At 37.2% G+C, this 16,313-nt stretch overlaps 1 long non-coding RNA gene across 2 annotated transcripts in view; it reads left to right on the top strand.

Annotated features, from left to right (window-relative positions):
• LOC119699707 overlaps positions 1-13,066 on the top strand; it is a 41,036-nt gene extending 27,970 nt beyond the window's left edge. For both annotated transcript variants that reach the window (XR_005256505.1, XR_005256506.1), the window contains one exon: positions 10,622-13,066. This is a non-coding gene — a long non-coding RNA (uncharacterized LOC119699707). The remainder of the gene's footprint in view (positions 1-10,621) is intronic.
• Positions 13,067-16,313: the final 3,247 nt, after the last annotated feature.

Here is a 16,313-nt window from a genome sequence, read left to right as displayed (position 1 = left end):
TTCACCACTGTTTTTTGGTCCCAAACAGGAGGGAAGGGGTACAAACAGAAAGAAAAAGACTGCTAGAGATTTGGGTAAAGCGAAAGGAAAGAGATGAGGAAAGAAGAAAAAAGGAAAGGCAAACATTGGTGGCAGTGGATAATAAAGAATGGCACCTAAAAGGATATTCTGTCAGAAAGAATATTTTTTAAAAATGTAATAATTTCATTTTGGGTGATGTTTTTAAAACTGTGTAAAAAGATAATACATTTTATCAATAGTCAAAAAGAAGAAGACAAGAAAGAAATTATGGGAACAAGAGGAACTAAAATCTTCTCACTCTCTCATGTTCATCTTTCTTCTATGTTCTTATTGCGAAGCACTGCCAATAAGTGATTTATTTTTTAATAATAAACACATGATGCAACCATTTCTGCTGTATCCCCTAGATTATGGTCATGGATGAAGAAGGGAGAAATATCTTCTGAACAAAGGTTCTTATTTACATAAAGATATAGCTAATCCTAAAATCATAAAAAATGATACTGTAAATAAATTTGGGGGCCTATAAATAGAACTCAATTTTAAAGGGCTTACTTAAATAGGCTCAAACCACAAAATAGAAGTTTATTGAAATATGGTTTTAAATAGAAGTTTGTTTGAGTAGGCACAAGCCATAAATTTCAAATCCAGGTTTAGAAACCCCCAAATTTTAGGAGTGTTTGGAGCTATGGTTTTTGTTTCATCCCATTATAGTGGAGGTTACTTTTCATTTAGATTAGGGTTCATATTTCATATGCATTTGAAATGTGCTCTGCTTAAAAACTATAACTAAAGAATGAACCAAAACATCTTTATTTTTGCCAGTTGTATTCCAATCAATGATTTTCTTTTGTAGTTCTGTTGTTCTGTAACAACCATTTTTAACCTGAGGTTTTTCAGTAAGCATTAAGACATTGACCATTAAGTTAATGAAATTAGTGAAGGTAGGAAAACTATAAAAACATTATAAGGTATTACTAAACATGCATCTAAGGAGATTGGGAATACTATATGGTTTATTACTTGAGGAGCAACGTGGGATACTGTAACTAAAATCTGTTTCATAATTCATATACACAAGAGGATAGACTTAGGGTTTCAAATGGTGTAACTCAGCATAAATTTAATGGAACTATGCCAGTTTATAACAGGAGGCTCTCTGCATCTCAGAGGGGTTGACTTTTGCTTCTGAAAAAAATTATCAGTGCAGTGGCAGCATCTTGCACTGCAGCTGGCATGGAGGGGCTAGGTGGCAAAAAACTGGTGTTGCCCTTAATGGGAGCTGGCTGTGACAGCAAGCAATGGCCATGCTTTGACTAAAGGGTTGTTCCTGCAGGGCTAGAGAAGAAGAGATGGGGTTTGATGTTCTCTGAAGTAGAAAGGCAAGAAAGACGCTGCTGGATAAGAGCGCTGCCAAAGCTGCAGCACCCCAGCATTGGTCTGCCAGGGTTTCTCTGCTGGGAAGATGGGCACAGGAAAAACATTCCTGTAAGGAGGGCAAGGTAAATACATCAGTAAATGGCAAAGCGATATGTGACTGACTGAAGCTTTTTGATAGGGCTCCTGGCTAAATCTGATGAATCATTATGCTTTGGGGAAGCAGAACAACCCGTGTGAAATACAGGATCACGTCACAGGGAACTGCATCTTTCCTGCTGTGAAACAGGCTGCTATTGCGGCAGGTAAAGAGATGCCTCTTAAGAAATGACACCACATTGCTTGACATATCTGCTCTTTGGACTCAGTTCTGGTTTGCAGCAGCAAAGCAAGATACAGGGTCCTTAAGTGAAAGCCTGACTGTGGTGAAGCCCATGAGTTTTTTGTTATGACCTGTAGTGTTGCAGGGATTTTAGCCTTAGGTCAAATCTGCTCTGAAAAAGTAATGTAAAAAAAAAAAAAGTCCAGGTCCTCTGAGACGGGAAGTGCTTAAAATTCCCTTACTAAGATTACACTATTCTGCCCTTTGAATACTTTGCTTACACCTTTGTAGGTGGCCTGACTACACATAAGAGTTGGAAATTAGAGTGGAGGGCAGTCAGTGTTAGCAGGTATTTGTTGATTATAACAAAATAAACTCAGGGAAATACAGAAAAATGTCTTAATTGGTCTCAAATTACATGGCCATCCTTACTGGACTTCTCATAGACTCCTTGAAATTTTACTTGTGTGATTCAGTATTTAGCCATGTCTGCCTTCCAGTCAAAAGGAGTAAAGACATATTTTGCTTACCATTCCATTAATTCTTTAACACCTGCTCAAATGCATGATTCTCTAGGCTCTAGCATCCTCAGAGATGAGAGCCTGCAGGATAAATACTAGCTAATACACTAGAAATAATGCAGTATCCCTGTGGAAGCAAAATTAAGTACTTGATTTTGGCTGGGTGTGTGGTGAGGCTGTTAGGAAGAAAAAAAAAAGAAGAAAAAAAAAAGAGATTGCAGAACTGTGATGCAGTGTTTTTGAAATTTTATATACCTTCTTGTGTAGCTCCTGTAGGGCTGCTGGAGACCTAAAGGAGGCTCAGTTCGATTAATGCAAGGCAGCCAAACCTTTTCAAACAGCAGATAGCCTTTGAGTTTCAGAAATGTATCTTATGCTTTTGGCAAAGGTTGATGAGTCATATATATTCCTTGTATGTTCAACATGAGGATCAGGCTAAAATTAACCCCATTCTGAGGCAGAAGGTAGGCAACTTGACACTGTGATCCATTATGCTAAAGAGAAATGTTTCTGTCTAAACCCAGAGGTAAACTGCACAGACAAGGAGTCATTGAAATGAATTATGTGGCCAATCTTGTTAGGCCTAGGTCAGAAGCAGAGATATCTCTCTATTTCTGTTCCTCCACCTCCTAAGTACATTTAGCCTTTACACTATTAGACTTCCCTGGGCCCTTTTTTAAAATGTCACCTGCTCCACAGATTCCAGCATTTTGTATTTTTAGATGCTGGGGTCAGGATGAGTGCAAAAATAATGACATTTCTGCCCTTACAAGTAATTCCTTCATTTTATTGCTTGTAGGAATGAGCCATAATACAGAGTGAAGGAAAACTGCTTAACCATTTTAACCTCTCACAGTCTGAGAGAGAAATTACAAAGGAAAGGAGCCTCTTCCTAACCCAGTAACCTTCCTTGTACCTACCACCATCATGAAGAAGTCCCTTCCTGGTGTGCTTTTGAAGCTACTTGCGTGGTGGACAATGGGGGAGTGTATTGTAAGGCATTTTGTCCCTCTAACCATTCTGGAAAGCAGCTTTGCCAGAGACCCAGCTCATCTGATACTCTCATTTCTCCAATCACAATTTTTTTTTAAAATTTCATTTAGCACTTACTGTTTTTTTCTCTTCAGAGCAAGGTCAAATGGTTGTTCTAGGCTCTCTTTCTGTCTTTGAATTAAGATCCTTCTCTCCCCCTCTGCCCCCCTTAATGTGCAAGGCTATGTCACTGCTCCTGAACAAGAAGTGAAGCTGTTTTATGTGGAATCAATTATTACTGGCAGACCCCAACATGCCATTTTCAAATGGGAAGATCCGGCTTAATTTTTTTTTCTTCCAAGACAAGTCTGGCTGCTGAGTCCACAGTAATTCCCATTTTATGTGGGGGGGATATTTTCCTCACATGAACATCAACTTTCAAATCATAAAGAAACCCTTACCAAACCATTTTTCACTTTTTAACTAGAAGGTCCATTATATTTGAGAACTGGCCATAAATGTGATAAGAGCTTCTTCTCAGTGTCACCCTATTTTAAGGTTCGGACCAGTAATTCTGGTCTTCAGTGTTTAATTGTCTCAAAATGGGGTTTTCTGTTCCTGCCTTTAACCAGCTGAGATTGCTTCGAAATACGAAGAGCAAGACTATCAAAGGGAAAAGACAATCTTGCAGAGGTATTCTCAGAAACAGTGTATTAAACTGAGTCTTCTGGGAATACATTTTAAAAAAGGATCCGATTTACCATAAGGCTGCCTTGCAGTGGTTAGCCTGGTGTAGTTTTCCCCAGGGGAATACATTCAAGTGTGGTGGTGGAGTAAAGAAAAGCATGTGTTTTTTATTAAGAACTTTTAGCCCTTTACCATTTCTGTAAGGAAACACCACCACAGATGATAACTGAGCAAAGGAAAGATCGTATTTTAAGTGAATTCCTATGCAATCAGTGATGATTTTTCATGCCTTTTCATCACTTTTATTAGTATTTTAAAGGAGCAATAAAGAATACATAGCTATTAAACCCATGAAACCCTCCACAAACCCTCTGATGCAAAAAAGAAAGAAAAACAATCTAAACCATTCATTAAAATTTCAACATTTGTCGAAAACTTGATTTAAAAATAGAAAGGAAGGAGAAATTACGTGTTGATCTATATTTAGTGTAATCAGGCTTTTGAATGAAGTTTTGAGGCCCATATTTTCATAATTGTGTGTGTGCAACTGATTGGAATTTTATGGCAGGCGAGCTTTCCTTGAGGGAGGGAGATAGATTACTGAGTCAATATTTGAGGGCTCTTTTGTTTTGCTTTGTTTTAATGTTATTGGAAAGTCTGGGTGGCAGCCATGATAAGTGCTTTACAGCTCACAGATTATTAAAAAAAAAAAAAGAACTAATTATTAAAAAAAAAGCAATCAATTGGTTGCACATGGCCAGTACAGGAGAGCAGTGGTTTAAAATATTTGTTGTGTGTGCTTTACATCCATGGAAATACCATATGAAGCTGTATTAATGATCAGGATAATTTATTTGAGAAGACACTTCTGGATCAAGTTAGTTTGTATTAGAAATTCAGACCTCATTTGAATGCTACCTGTGAGGCCTTTAGTGAAATGAAGAGGCAGGGGAAGAAGGGTGTTGTGCTGTATGCTAAATATTAATAAACAACCAAGTAGAAAGTTTTGCTCAACACCAAAGCTTTTAAAGTATACTTCTCCTGTGATAAAAACATCCTTGGTATCTCAACAGCTTTGAGTAAGTCTTAAGAATCTATTGAAAAAAAAATAGTATATCTTTATATATCATTACCCACTTCTATCCATGGATAGGTAAGTTTATTCCAGCAGGATGCAGGTGACCCTTAGACCACTACTGCCTACATACAATATTTTCAGAATTCTGGGAAACACATTAAGAAGGTACACTTCTGGAAACAATACTCCTCTGTCAAATCTCATAAAGCAATACAAACCAGAGAGATTCCATAAACTTTGCAAGTCTTGTACAGCCATGTTTCTTGAAAAAAGCAACTCCCCTGTTGCCCTTGGCTCCAAGTAAGCTTTTTGACTTGTCTTTTGCCATGAACTTGGAATAAAATGAATCCTTCATCTTAATGAGATATTGTCAATTAAAGAAGTGGAGAGACCAGATTTTGTTCTTTTTTATTGCTTCTAAAATGCTTTACAGAACCAAACATTAATTAAAGTATATAGGTGCACATGTGTGCCCACATATGTGCCCATATATACACACAGATGTAGTCCTAAATGGAGCAGCATTTTATCTCCTAAAATTTTAACTAAATATTTTTAAATAGACATAAAATGGAATCACCTGCTATTTGAAAAACTTGACTTCAAATGTTGTGTTTCATTCTTTTGGAGTTTCCCGGAGTGGAGTTGTGTAATCTCACTGGAGAAAACATGAAAGACATACAAACTGGACTTCATAAATATGAAGGAACCTAAATCAATTGCTGCTTTAAGAAAAGTAGCCATGGTAATCCTTGTTGTTTCTCTGTCCTCTTATACAAAACAATTTTGTGCCAGACTGAACGCTGTATAATTTGTGTGAAAAAAAGTTGTAGAGTCATAATTTCAGATTTATTCTCATGTTAGTTTAGGCTATTCATAATAATAATAATATCAACACTATCTAGCTCTTTTCTGAATCCTTAATTGAGGGGTCTGAGAGATCATAGAAAAGAAGGAAATAAAGAAAAAAAAAGAGAAAAAATGCTAAGTTTATATTTTCCTGATTTTAAAGTTGGGAAGCAGAGACAAAGTAGAGAAAAGTGATTTTCTCAGTGTCACCAATGAGGCCAGTGGCAGGAAGGGGGACAAAATCCAGTTTCGCTGAGAACCATTCTGACATGGTATCCACTTTCTGCCCTATCATGGGTGATATCACACACACTCTTCCTCAGGCTACTTGTCTGCCAAGCAAGCACAAGAATGATTTTTCTCTTGTTTATTATCACTCAATCTATTTTTTCCCCTGAAACTATGCACAAGAGACCCATGCTAAATTTCACATCTCAGAATCAGACATTTTTGCAGGAGCTATGTTACCACCTTTTTTTTATTTTTACTATGAGACCATATCCTTCGTTCTTCCATTCCTCATAAAACTGACAAAATCATTTCCATCAGAATTTCTTTTTAGGAATCACCTCAGGCACAAAATAATAATGTAAAATTGAAAATAGCCGTAAGACTGAATGTTTGGAGAAATCATATCCATGACACTGGTGTCTTAAATGCAACATATTTGGTTTTGGGGTCCACTTAGGAAGGCAGTCATATTCATGGTCATGAGCAGTGTTTGGGACACCCCGCAATACTCCCGACAGCCTCTGTGCGAGGTGTGGCTGCCTGAGTTTTGCCCTCCAAGAACAGAATGTTTCTTCTGGACTTATTTCTTGATAGCTGCCCAGCATGTCATGGTTTAAGGACTCACATGTATTAAAAAATGAAAATATATTGGTGGATACCACTTTAATTTCAGTGAGGCTGGTGGCAGATCACTTGAGAATTAGGCTGAGATGGCAACTGCTACCATTAAACCAGACTTTTGGAGGTAATAATGAACCAGCAATAAAGTGCTGACAGTAATAAAAAAAAAAACAAAACAACAAGAACAACAACAACAAAACCAAAAAACCCCAAACCAAAAAAGACCAAAACCCAAACAAGTAAAAAACTCAGTGTCTCTTACATCTTTCAAAGGTCATGTGATTTTCTTTGTCAGATGTCTGTGAAACAGAGCAGATATGGCATGACATCTTTGCAGCAAGTTTTGGTTTATTCCAGGGAAAGATAGAACTGGAATTTTGGCATCAAAGATGTTTTGCCTGTATAGTGGAAGAGCTTGCTTTCTCCTTTTCAGCTGTTCAAGATGACTAGAAGAGTGAGAAGGTTACAAACACTTGACCTGGGTTTCTCTTGCTGTGGAGCAACAGCAGGGGGATCTGGACTTGGTGTCTTGTATCTTCGTGTTTTTCTTATTTTTTTTCAGAGGAAATTCAGCTCCAGTGGTGTCATCACCTGGCTTAGTGATGACTTTGCAGTCCTCTGACTTGTTACTTTAGGGTAAAATTCACTGCCTTTACAGCCATATCCTGCCATGGAGCTGCATGCTCCTGACTTCAATGGGAATTCTGTGTATGAAACAATGACTGGAAATGCCTGTAGAATTGCATACAGTGACACTATATCCCATGAAAGCAGCAAAGAACAATAGCCAAAGTTCTTCCTAGGCAATAAAATTATGTCTGGTTTCTTTATTTTTTTCTTCTCCCCCCCATCCTGGGAAGCTTCCATAGCATGAGATGTAAATTTTGGGGCTGTTAATTTCTAACATCCCTTTCCATTGAATTAGATCTTAAAAATATGCCACAACTTAACAATTCTATTGACAAAGTATCCAGTGAAGAAGCTTTCCATAAAAAATAGGCACAACTGACATTTGGTCTTGCAATTTTTTTTTATTCTAAAAAAGGAAATTAAAGAGTTTTCTTTTGCTAAAATTAAACAATGAGCCCTAACAACAGGAATGATACTAGCCTTGATCCAAAACCCTCTGAAGTTAATGCGGAAGCTTGCATCAATTCTAGTGGGCTTTGGATCAGACCAATTTTGAATTAAAGACAAAATATATTACCTTTGTTACAGAAATGTATGTGTCCTCATTTGCTTGGTGTCCCACACCTGCTGTTCACATAGTGCACATATTTTAACCTGTTTAATCTTCTTCAGGTGTGACACAATTTGATTTAAAAGAAACAGCTGAACCTCCACACATAGCACATGTGAATACTATGCTGGAGAACAAAGAATCAACAAAATTAATGCTTCCTTAGAGGTTTCTTATCTATATGAAGATACTATTTTTCTTGTTCTGCGTAGCGAATTTTTTCCCTTCTGCAAGTACCTGGGCAGGAATTTCTCCTTAAAAGATCTTCTGGGATTAAGAGTGTCTCCCTCTAATTGCCCCCTTTTTCTCCCACATAGTCTCAAGCCCAAGCCCTTATTTGGGGAACCAGAGTTTTCTTTGCCATTTTCTTCCGAAGCTGTCCACGACAAACAGGATTCCTAAGAGTGGTATATTGCTCACAAATGTGTCACCAAACTGCTCATTTACACAGACCAGAATTTTTTCATTAATATGCCCACTTATTTGAGAAGAGTTTTCAAAATATTTGTTCCCTTTACCATGAGTGTGGCATTGTGAAATGACATTTTCCTCCACATAGGTTGAGATTAAATTACCCCACCCAGATAAACCGATAGCAAATATGACTCCAACAGCCAAAACAGGTTTTCCTCTCTCATAGGGGAAAGCATCCATATTTTAAGTTTGCATTGCATCCTATCAGATAATGTTAGACCTTATAATCTAATGCAGTATTTACAATACCCATAAATCACTCAATCTGACATAAATGCAGAGAATATTAATTCTTTTCTTTGAGCAGAATGCAATCATGCCTTCATACTGCCTTAAAACCAGTGAGGAGTCATATCCAATAACTATCCCAATTATCTCTCAGCACAATGTTTTCCACCTGCAAGGAATGATTATGTGTCAGTAATGATGATAAAGTCCTTAAAGAGATGTTGATGCCTCATGGAAAAATTTGAAAGACATATTGTTTAGAGAGAGTTCTGCTTACAGACTGCATCACATATATCTGATGTATTTCTTTTCCCTATTTTTTATTACTAAGGACATATGCATAAAGAGATACTGTGTGTCAGGGAAATAATCATTATACAGCTAAAGTAGAAACTGGCAATCATGTGTGTTCTATTCTTGTTTTGACAGAGACTTCACAATGACCTTGGGGAAGTTTTGTAACTGTTCTGTGTCCTACTCCCATGTGAGGTGGAGGCAATGTCTGTATGAGGCTGAGTGTCAATCCATGGCAAGGTGTTCCATACTGTAGGATGGAATGTGCCAAGAAAGGGTTAGAGCATGTTCTTGCCATTTATACCACAAGTTGTAGCTCTCTTCCTAATGAGCCTAAATGCAGAGATGAACATCTGTCTGTTACTGTTTTGGTACCATAATAGAAGATGCACTGAAAAAAATTGCAATTTAAGTAGTAAAAATCAAGGAAAAAAGGGGCAGAGAAGACAGTGATGTTGAGAGGGGACAGTCTTTTATCAAAGTTACAGTAGTTTTATATGTCAAAATATGGAAAAGAATCTCTATTTCATGTCTTGGTTGTTACTTCTACATGGGGAGATAGAAATAGGGCTGTCCTAGTCCCACTGAAGCTCCACCCTGCCAGAGATGTTAGATAATTTTATTAGTTGGAGCCTGGTGTTACATGAGCGTGGCTGGATGGCTTTTAGACAGGAGCTGTCAGAGGAGCTTTGGTCTCTCTGTGTGAGCATCTCTGGGTCTCACAGCAAAAAAATGTTTGCTAAACCACAGCCCCTCTGACTGCAGGAGGTAGTGAATGTGCTTACGTTACAGAATTCAACTGATTTGCAGACCTCACCAACATTCACTCAAAATCTGCTTTCCTAGCAGCACCATTCTGAGTGTGTTTTAATGAGCTGCACCTCCTGCAAAACAAGCTGAGTACCGAAAACATATTGCTTCCACTTCCCTCCCTCTTTTCTTCCCTTTGTTTTTTCCTCTCACTCTTTTTCCTAGAAATCTTTGAAGAGACTCTTATCTTGTTATTTCCAAAGCATAGGCTCCAAATTTCAGGGTTCTCTTCACCTGTTTCTATCTTTAAAGCAACATCTTTATACTAAGTATCGGTTTTCATGATGACCAAATGCTAATATCGACAAAATTTTCAGAGGTCAGACTCTTACATACAAAAGTTTTAATCACTTGCAGCTCCCAGTAACTTTTGCAGGATTAGCACTGACTCCATTTCTACACAGAAAGTCACCTCTCTGCACAGTTCTGTGTTTGAGTTTGCAGGACCTGCTGTGGCAGCAAGGAGGAAAGTTATGGTTCTTTGCAGGGTCCCTTCAGCTTGTTACCATGTGACTGACAGTCCAACAAGAGAACCACAAAGGTTTACATGATCACCTGGACTTTTAATTGCATCCCTGTACTGAATTATTTCCCCTAATTTCTGAATTTATCTATCTCTCTCTCTTTTTTTTTTTTTTTTTTTTTTTTTTTTTTTTTTAATTGACAGCGCTTCTTGATCTGGCTGTCCTCATGCAAACTGTATTGTTAAATAGTTTTAATAACTTCCTGCATGTGCAGCAAGTAGTATCTAGCATATGCTAAGGGACATATGTCAGTCATAATTGACTTACACTTAGATTTCATTTCTTTTGTGGGTTTAAATCAGATCCTTAATGCTACTTGAATTTTTTTTTTTGTGGTTACATTTTAATACTTTTTTTTGTTAAACCTTCCAGAACAATGTCCATTCCTGGCGGGTGATACATCAAAACCACAAGTGCCAGAGGGAAAAGACCTGCCATTGAAAAGCATGAAGATATGAATGACAGATTGTTCACTTGACTTGCACGTTCAAAACTATCTATTTTGTCCTTACCAGAGTGAAATGGCTGCTTTGACATAATTTTGGTCTCTTGTACAATGTTATTTCATAGTGTTGAAGCCATTATAATTCTAGTTCAGATGTGTGTATGTTTTAAAAATAATTATTAAAGAAGGTAATTTAAAATACTCAGGCACTAACATTTTTATGTTAATAATATTGGTTTTAATTTCTAAAAAAAAAAAAATAAAAGTATGTCACTATAGGGAAGTTTTGGATTTAGTAAATCTGCTAGCTACAAAGTTCCTTTTTAAAGAATTAAATTTCTTTGTAATCCAACTCTAGCAAATGTTATTTTCCAGAGGATGTTAGCATTCATGAGATGTATTGGATTTACAATTCTAGAACATCTGTTTGCTCAAAGAAAGCATTAGTGTAAACAGTAAAGGGATATTCATATTGCTTTGCTAATATTTTGGCCTCAGTTTGAAGCAACTGTCTAGTTTCAATTTGCTCATGTCCACTGACTGCTTAAACTCTCAGATGCAATTACTTGTTCATTTTATTATTTGGGATCTTTATACCTGTTCTTTAGGAGTTGTAGGGAGTTACAATCAAATTTATTTTGTTCAGTCGTTCTTTTAGAGCAACAAAGAGCAGCAACCCAGTTTCATCCACTGCCAAAGCATTTCCTGTCTGTTAACCCTATTTTATTATCAATCCCTTTTTGCACAGCATCATGTGTCTATTCTCAAGGCCTTCTTAGCACTAGGATGAAATATAAATATCTAATACCAATTTTCAACTAATGTGAAGATGTTAGAATGGCTATTAAAAATGTTGGGTATAATATTTGAAGAAATTGATCCTCTGTTTTTTCCAGTGTCCAACTTCTTGATATCATACTGCCTAATTTTTTCCTCTCCTGTTAGAAACTATTGAAAAGATATAGCTCACTGTAAATGTTATCACCAAGAAAATCAGAATTTTTAACACTTTACAGGGGAAGCAGAGATCAGCAGTTTAAATGTGAATGTGTTATCATGGTAATGATAAAACTCCATAGGTTTGAACTGAGAAAACTTTTAGGATTGTTCCAGCTTCAATGAGCAGAGAAACTGAAAACATCTTTCCAAAACATGTTGAACAAATGCCAGAGGAAGGAGGTTCCACACCATGCTGGGAAAGCACTCAAATGTTTATCTTCAGGACATCAAAACTCTTGGCCTAAGTGTTTTCTGTTAGAAATTGAGATGAAGTTTGCATTGCTCAATAATATTGGAGGAAATCAGAAAAACTTTTAAACCTTAAAAATGGGCAAACTGTGAGGGAAGGGTGCTTTAATTTTACATTATCTTGGTCAGAATCTGAAAGATGCAATACATTAACATCTGATTGTGGAAATAGTCAAAAGTGAAGAGAAATATTACTTGTCCTACATTTGATTTAGTCTCAGAAATGGGGTGGAAAAGTTGCCAACATTATTTTATGTTATACAACTTGATGTATACCAGAGAAGCTGCCTGTCAGGCAGTGCACAATCTAAATAAAAACAAGGACAACAGGTATATTCAGAAAGATGAAGTAAAGGAAGACAAGAAAGGAATGAAATACCTTCTATTGCAAAAACAGAGAAGATGCTACTGAAAAGATATAAAAAAGAAATTAGTATTTGGCAGAATCAGTTGATTAGGGTGGTTCATGTGTACACACAAAGGATCATGTGTGTAGAGAAGAGATCTACATAGGAAATGTTACTTTGGAGCTGTGGATTGGGATATCCAGAGAAAGGTTCATGACATGGATGTTCCTTAGCATAAACTGGAATGAAAAATTGTGGTATTTGAGATTGGAAAGAAGGATACATATCAAAGGTGATATAAAGCTAAGTAAGGAGCACATTAAAATGTAGAAAAGGGAGGCTGTTCTGACTTGAGTCAAGCAGACTGTTATGGTGGAAGGCTCCGCTCTTTGCTTTCAGCCTCAGGAGTGATAGACTCCTCTCTTCTTGCACATTAGATAGGAGCCTGGCTACACTTTAGAACAGTGTTTTCTTTTAGGTCAGTTCCTAGCTTGCTTTCTTGGTAAATACTTTGCTAGCAACAGTCCAAGTTGGATCTGAGAATTGGATCCTGCACATATAGTATGTAAGGTTAATACCTGTTTTGAGATTTCTACTGTAGCAAAAAATATTAATAATAACAATAATAATAATAATAAAACCCAAATGCCACCAAACTAAGCACTATGATAACCTTTACTCTAAAATAGCTTCATATTGTGGCCTTAGGCAAAATGCTGAAATTTAGATTCTGCTACTTTTATATGTCAAACATGAATTCAGATAAAATACACTTCATACATATTTAAGGTATTAGAATAATAAACTCACCATGAAACGAACAAGTTTCAGTACCTTAGAAATATCCTGACTGACAGGATATAATCAAAATATAAATTTAACTCTGTGTGCTTTAATTGTTACTGTAAACTTATGTCATTAATGTATGAAGACACTGTGTACTGCATTTCCCATGCTACATATGCAACTATGTAACTTAGGTATGGGATTCTCATGTGTCTTCTGAAATCATGGAAAAAATTATAAATGAATCATATATTTTCTCTTAAACTGAACCAGTACCATTCCAAATTTTGGGAAAATGGTGTGGTGACTTGTAAATGACTCCCATTCTTATTTTTTTTGAAATAAAGCAATAACACTAATTCCTCAAGGAAGCTAGCAATCAAGTATGTTGCAGAAAGAATGCCCTAAAGTCTGAGATGTTTCTGTCTGCTCAGAATTTGCACCACAGAATTTATGCTACTGCAGAAAAGTTTGTGTTTATGGTAGCTTGAAAACAAATTTCTGATGTGTGAAACTGCAGCTGTGACCTGGGATCTTGACTTAAGTAAAGCCCATTACAAGTCTCAGCTTCAAACATGGAACATATCTTAGAGTAGATTCTGGAGGGATTTCTGGAAATTCAGAACTTAGCCTATAGAACTAGAAAATGGAACAGATGGATCTGTGCTCTAAGTCAGTCTTCAGGAAAATACAGCAGCAGGAGGTAGGACAGAGGACACTATAGGATCACTGGTCACCTCAAGTTTATAAGTGCTATATCCATAAAGAATATAGATTTATTTTTTTTCTCAATGATTCCTTTACCTGCAACATACCTGCAAAAAAAGGTAGAGTGAGGTTTTTTTAGGTGAGAAAATAATTCAGTGGGTGCATTTGTATGAGCAGCATGATTTTCAATCAATTAATTAGCAGTTAATTAGAGGTAGGAAAAGATACAAAGGAAAGGAATGATCAAAAGGAGGAGGGACGTCAGTATAGCCAAAGGGAGCCAGTATGGAAGAATTTTGAGCATCACTAAACTAGCATCACTAGGACCACTGGCCCCTGGTTGTTTTATTTACCCACTGACAACTTATTTTATTAAAGTTTCGAGTGTCTTCTTCAGATTGAAGAAAAATTGATCATAGTTGTGCCTGTCATGCCTATCTCAGAACTAGCTCACATCCGTTTATGCAGACTGAGTTAAATTACTTTTTTAATTGTATTTCAATGAGAACCTTTTCTTTCAAGTCAGTGCTCAACAGTGATTGATGGAAGGATGTAGGGAAACATTGGCTTTTCTCAGGATATACTGTAGGTGACCTTATGTCCTATGTCCTTGTTTCATTTGAAAAGAATAATTACTAATCAATAGTGAAGGGTTAGGTGACACAGTAGGTTAATTTACTAGCCTTTTGCCTCTGGAGAGCTGGATTCTGGCTTAGGTCACTTGTAAAATGGGTTTGGTGGTTTCAGCCTTGTCCCTGGTGGATGTCTGGCCACATCACAGAAAACAGGCTTGAATGTGATATGTGTTAGATGCCTGGCAGCTTCTGCTTAGGGAAATCTCAGGGTTCAAGCTGTGGGGAGCCAGGCATGGGCAGGACGGGCACACGCTGACATCTGCAAGAAGAAACGCGGCCCCACGCCGCAGCCTGCCTTACGCAGGGCACCCGACCAAAACTGCAGAGCTTGGGACGTGGCTTCCACTGCAGCCAGGTGCATGCACACTTTTAAAGGCATGAACTTCTCATTCTCCCTGTAGCTGCTGAAATCTTACAGGGAGATGTCCTTTCAGGACATGCCTTCATGAAAGCAGGGTCACAGTTACTGTTTTCTAAGAATTATGCATGCAGGAGGCTGCTTTCAGTTTGTGCTTCAGTTCATTATGAGAGTTTTATGAGTAAAAATATCTTATCTGTTTATAAATTGGGAAAATAATACAGTTCAGCCATTTTGTAAAAATTATTGCTTGTCTTTGCTCAGCAGCTCCAGATGTTTTATGCTTTGAATGAGCATACTGACATTATGCAGGAGGTAACCCTGGTTGCTTATGTGATATAAACCTACATAGAAGGACACCAAATATGAGGTTTAGTATCGGGACTGCTTTAACTTTGATAGTCTGTTGTAACTTTCATAGTCTGTTGTAACTTTCATTTGTTTTTAAAGTGCAACTTTGATTGCAGTTGTTAGTATAATTTTGGTTTTTAATGTTCATTGTTGGTCTGTCACTGAAGTGTCTGACTTCACTGAGGGTGCAGAAGAGGATTTGAGAAATTCAAATTTGATTTATGCTTTTTTGCTGTACTCAGAGTAGTCCCCTTTTTTTAGTAATCTGTCTCATTGAACTGCAGAAGGTGGGAAAGGAAGAGTGAACAAGGTTAGGAACTGCAGGCAGAGAAGAGGCCTCTTTTTCAGTACTCACAGCTGCATTTCAAGTTGAGTAGAACTATAATTTGAGTATATAAAGAACTGTAAAATACATGATGTATTGATGTTTCATTTTGGGCACAGAAAACTAATGGATAATTTTGACAATTTTGGACCTACTCTCCTTTCTTTTCTGCTGTAAGATGGACTCTTAATGCTCATTCTTCCCTTCGGGACATTGTGAAGATTGGTGCTTGAGAAGGATTTAGACATGACTGTGAGTAACCTAATGAGGAATTGGAAGGGATGAATAATTTTATAATCACTGCAGGTTTTGATAGGCATTAAATAAGTTCAAATAACCAATAAGGAAGATGAAATGAAAATTTGAATAATCACCCATTTAGAGTCTGTGCCAGTGGAAGTCTCATGGGGAGGAAAGTGTGTGAACATGAGTGAAGACAGTCATACTAAAGAGGATACATATACAAAAGACGATAATAAAGGCTGGATAGACAATCTTAATTCTGGCACTTCCTAATCCTTGTATGAGTAAATTTGGTGTCCTTCTATGTAGCTTTTTTTTTGTTTAATAATTAAGGCATGTTGCATGGTAGTTCACACATGGCTGCTGCTGTGTGTCTCGGCTGAATTGCCAATTGTCAACTGAATTTTCTTCTTATCTCCCCACAGAAACAGGCTGACTGTAGCACACAGTAGTGTTATCACTGCTTAGATCTGCCCTGGTGGGAGCTGCTTGTGTAGGCACAATGCCCTGTACACTGAATTAGTCTTTCCATGAGAATGAGGAGGCAACTTGTAAAATAATTTTTAAAGGGCTAAATGCCTCTGGCTTCATGGAGATGTTCCAAAGGGACTTCCCCAT

Source organism: Motacilla alba, chromosome 3 (assembly GCF_015832195.1).
Source record: "Motacilla alba alba isolate MOTALB_02 chromosome 3, Motacilla_alba_V1.0_pri, whole genome shotgun sequence".
Lineage (NCBI taxonomy): Eukaryota > Metazoa > Chordata > Aves > Passeriformes > Motacillidae > Motacilla > Motacilla alba.
The sequence above is the reverse complement of the archived record's forward strand: the minus strand, read 5'-3'. Positions and strand labels throughout refer to the sequence as shown.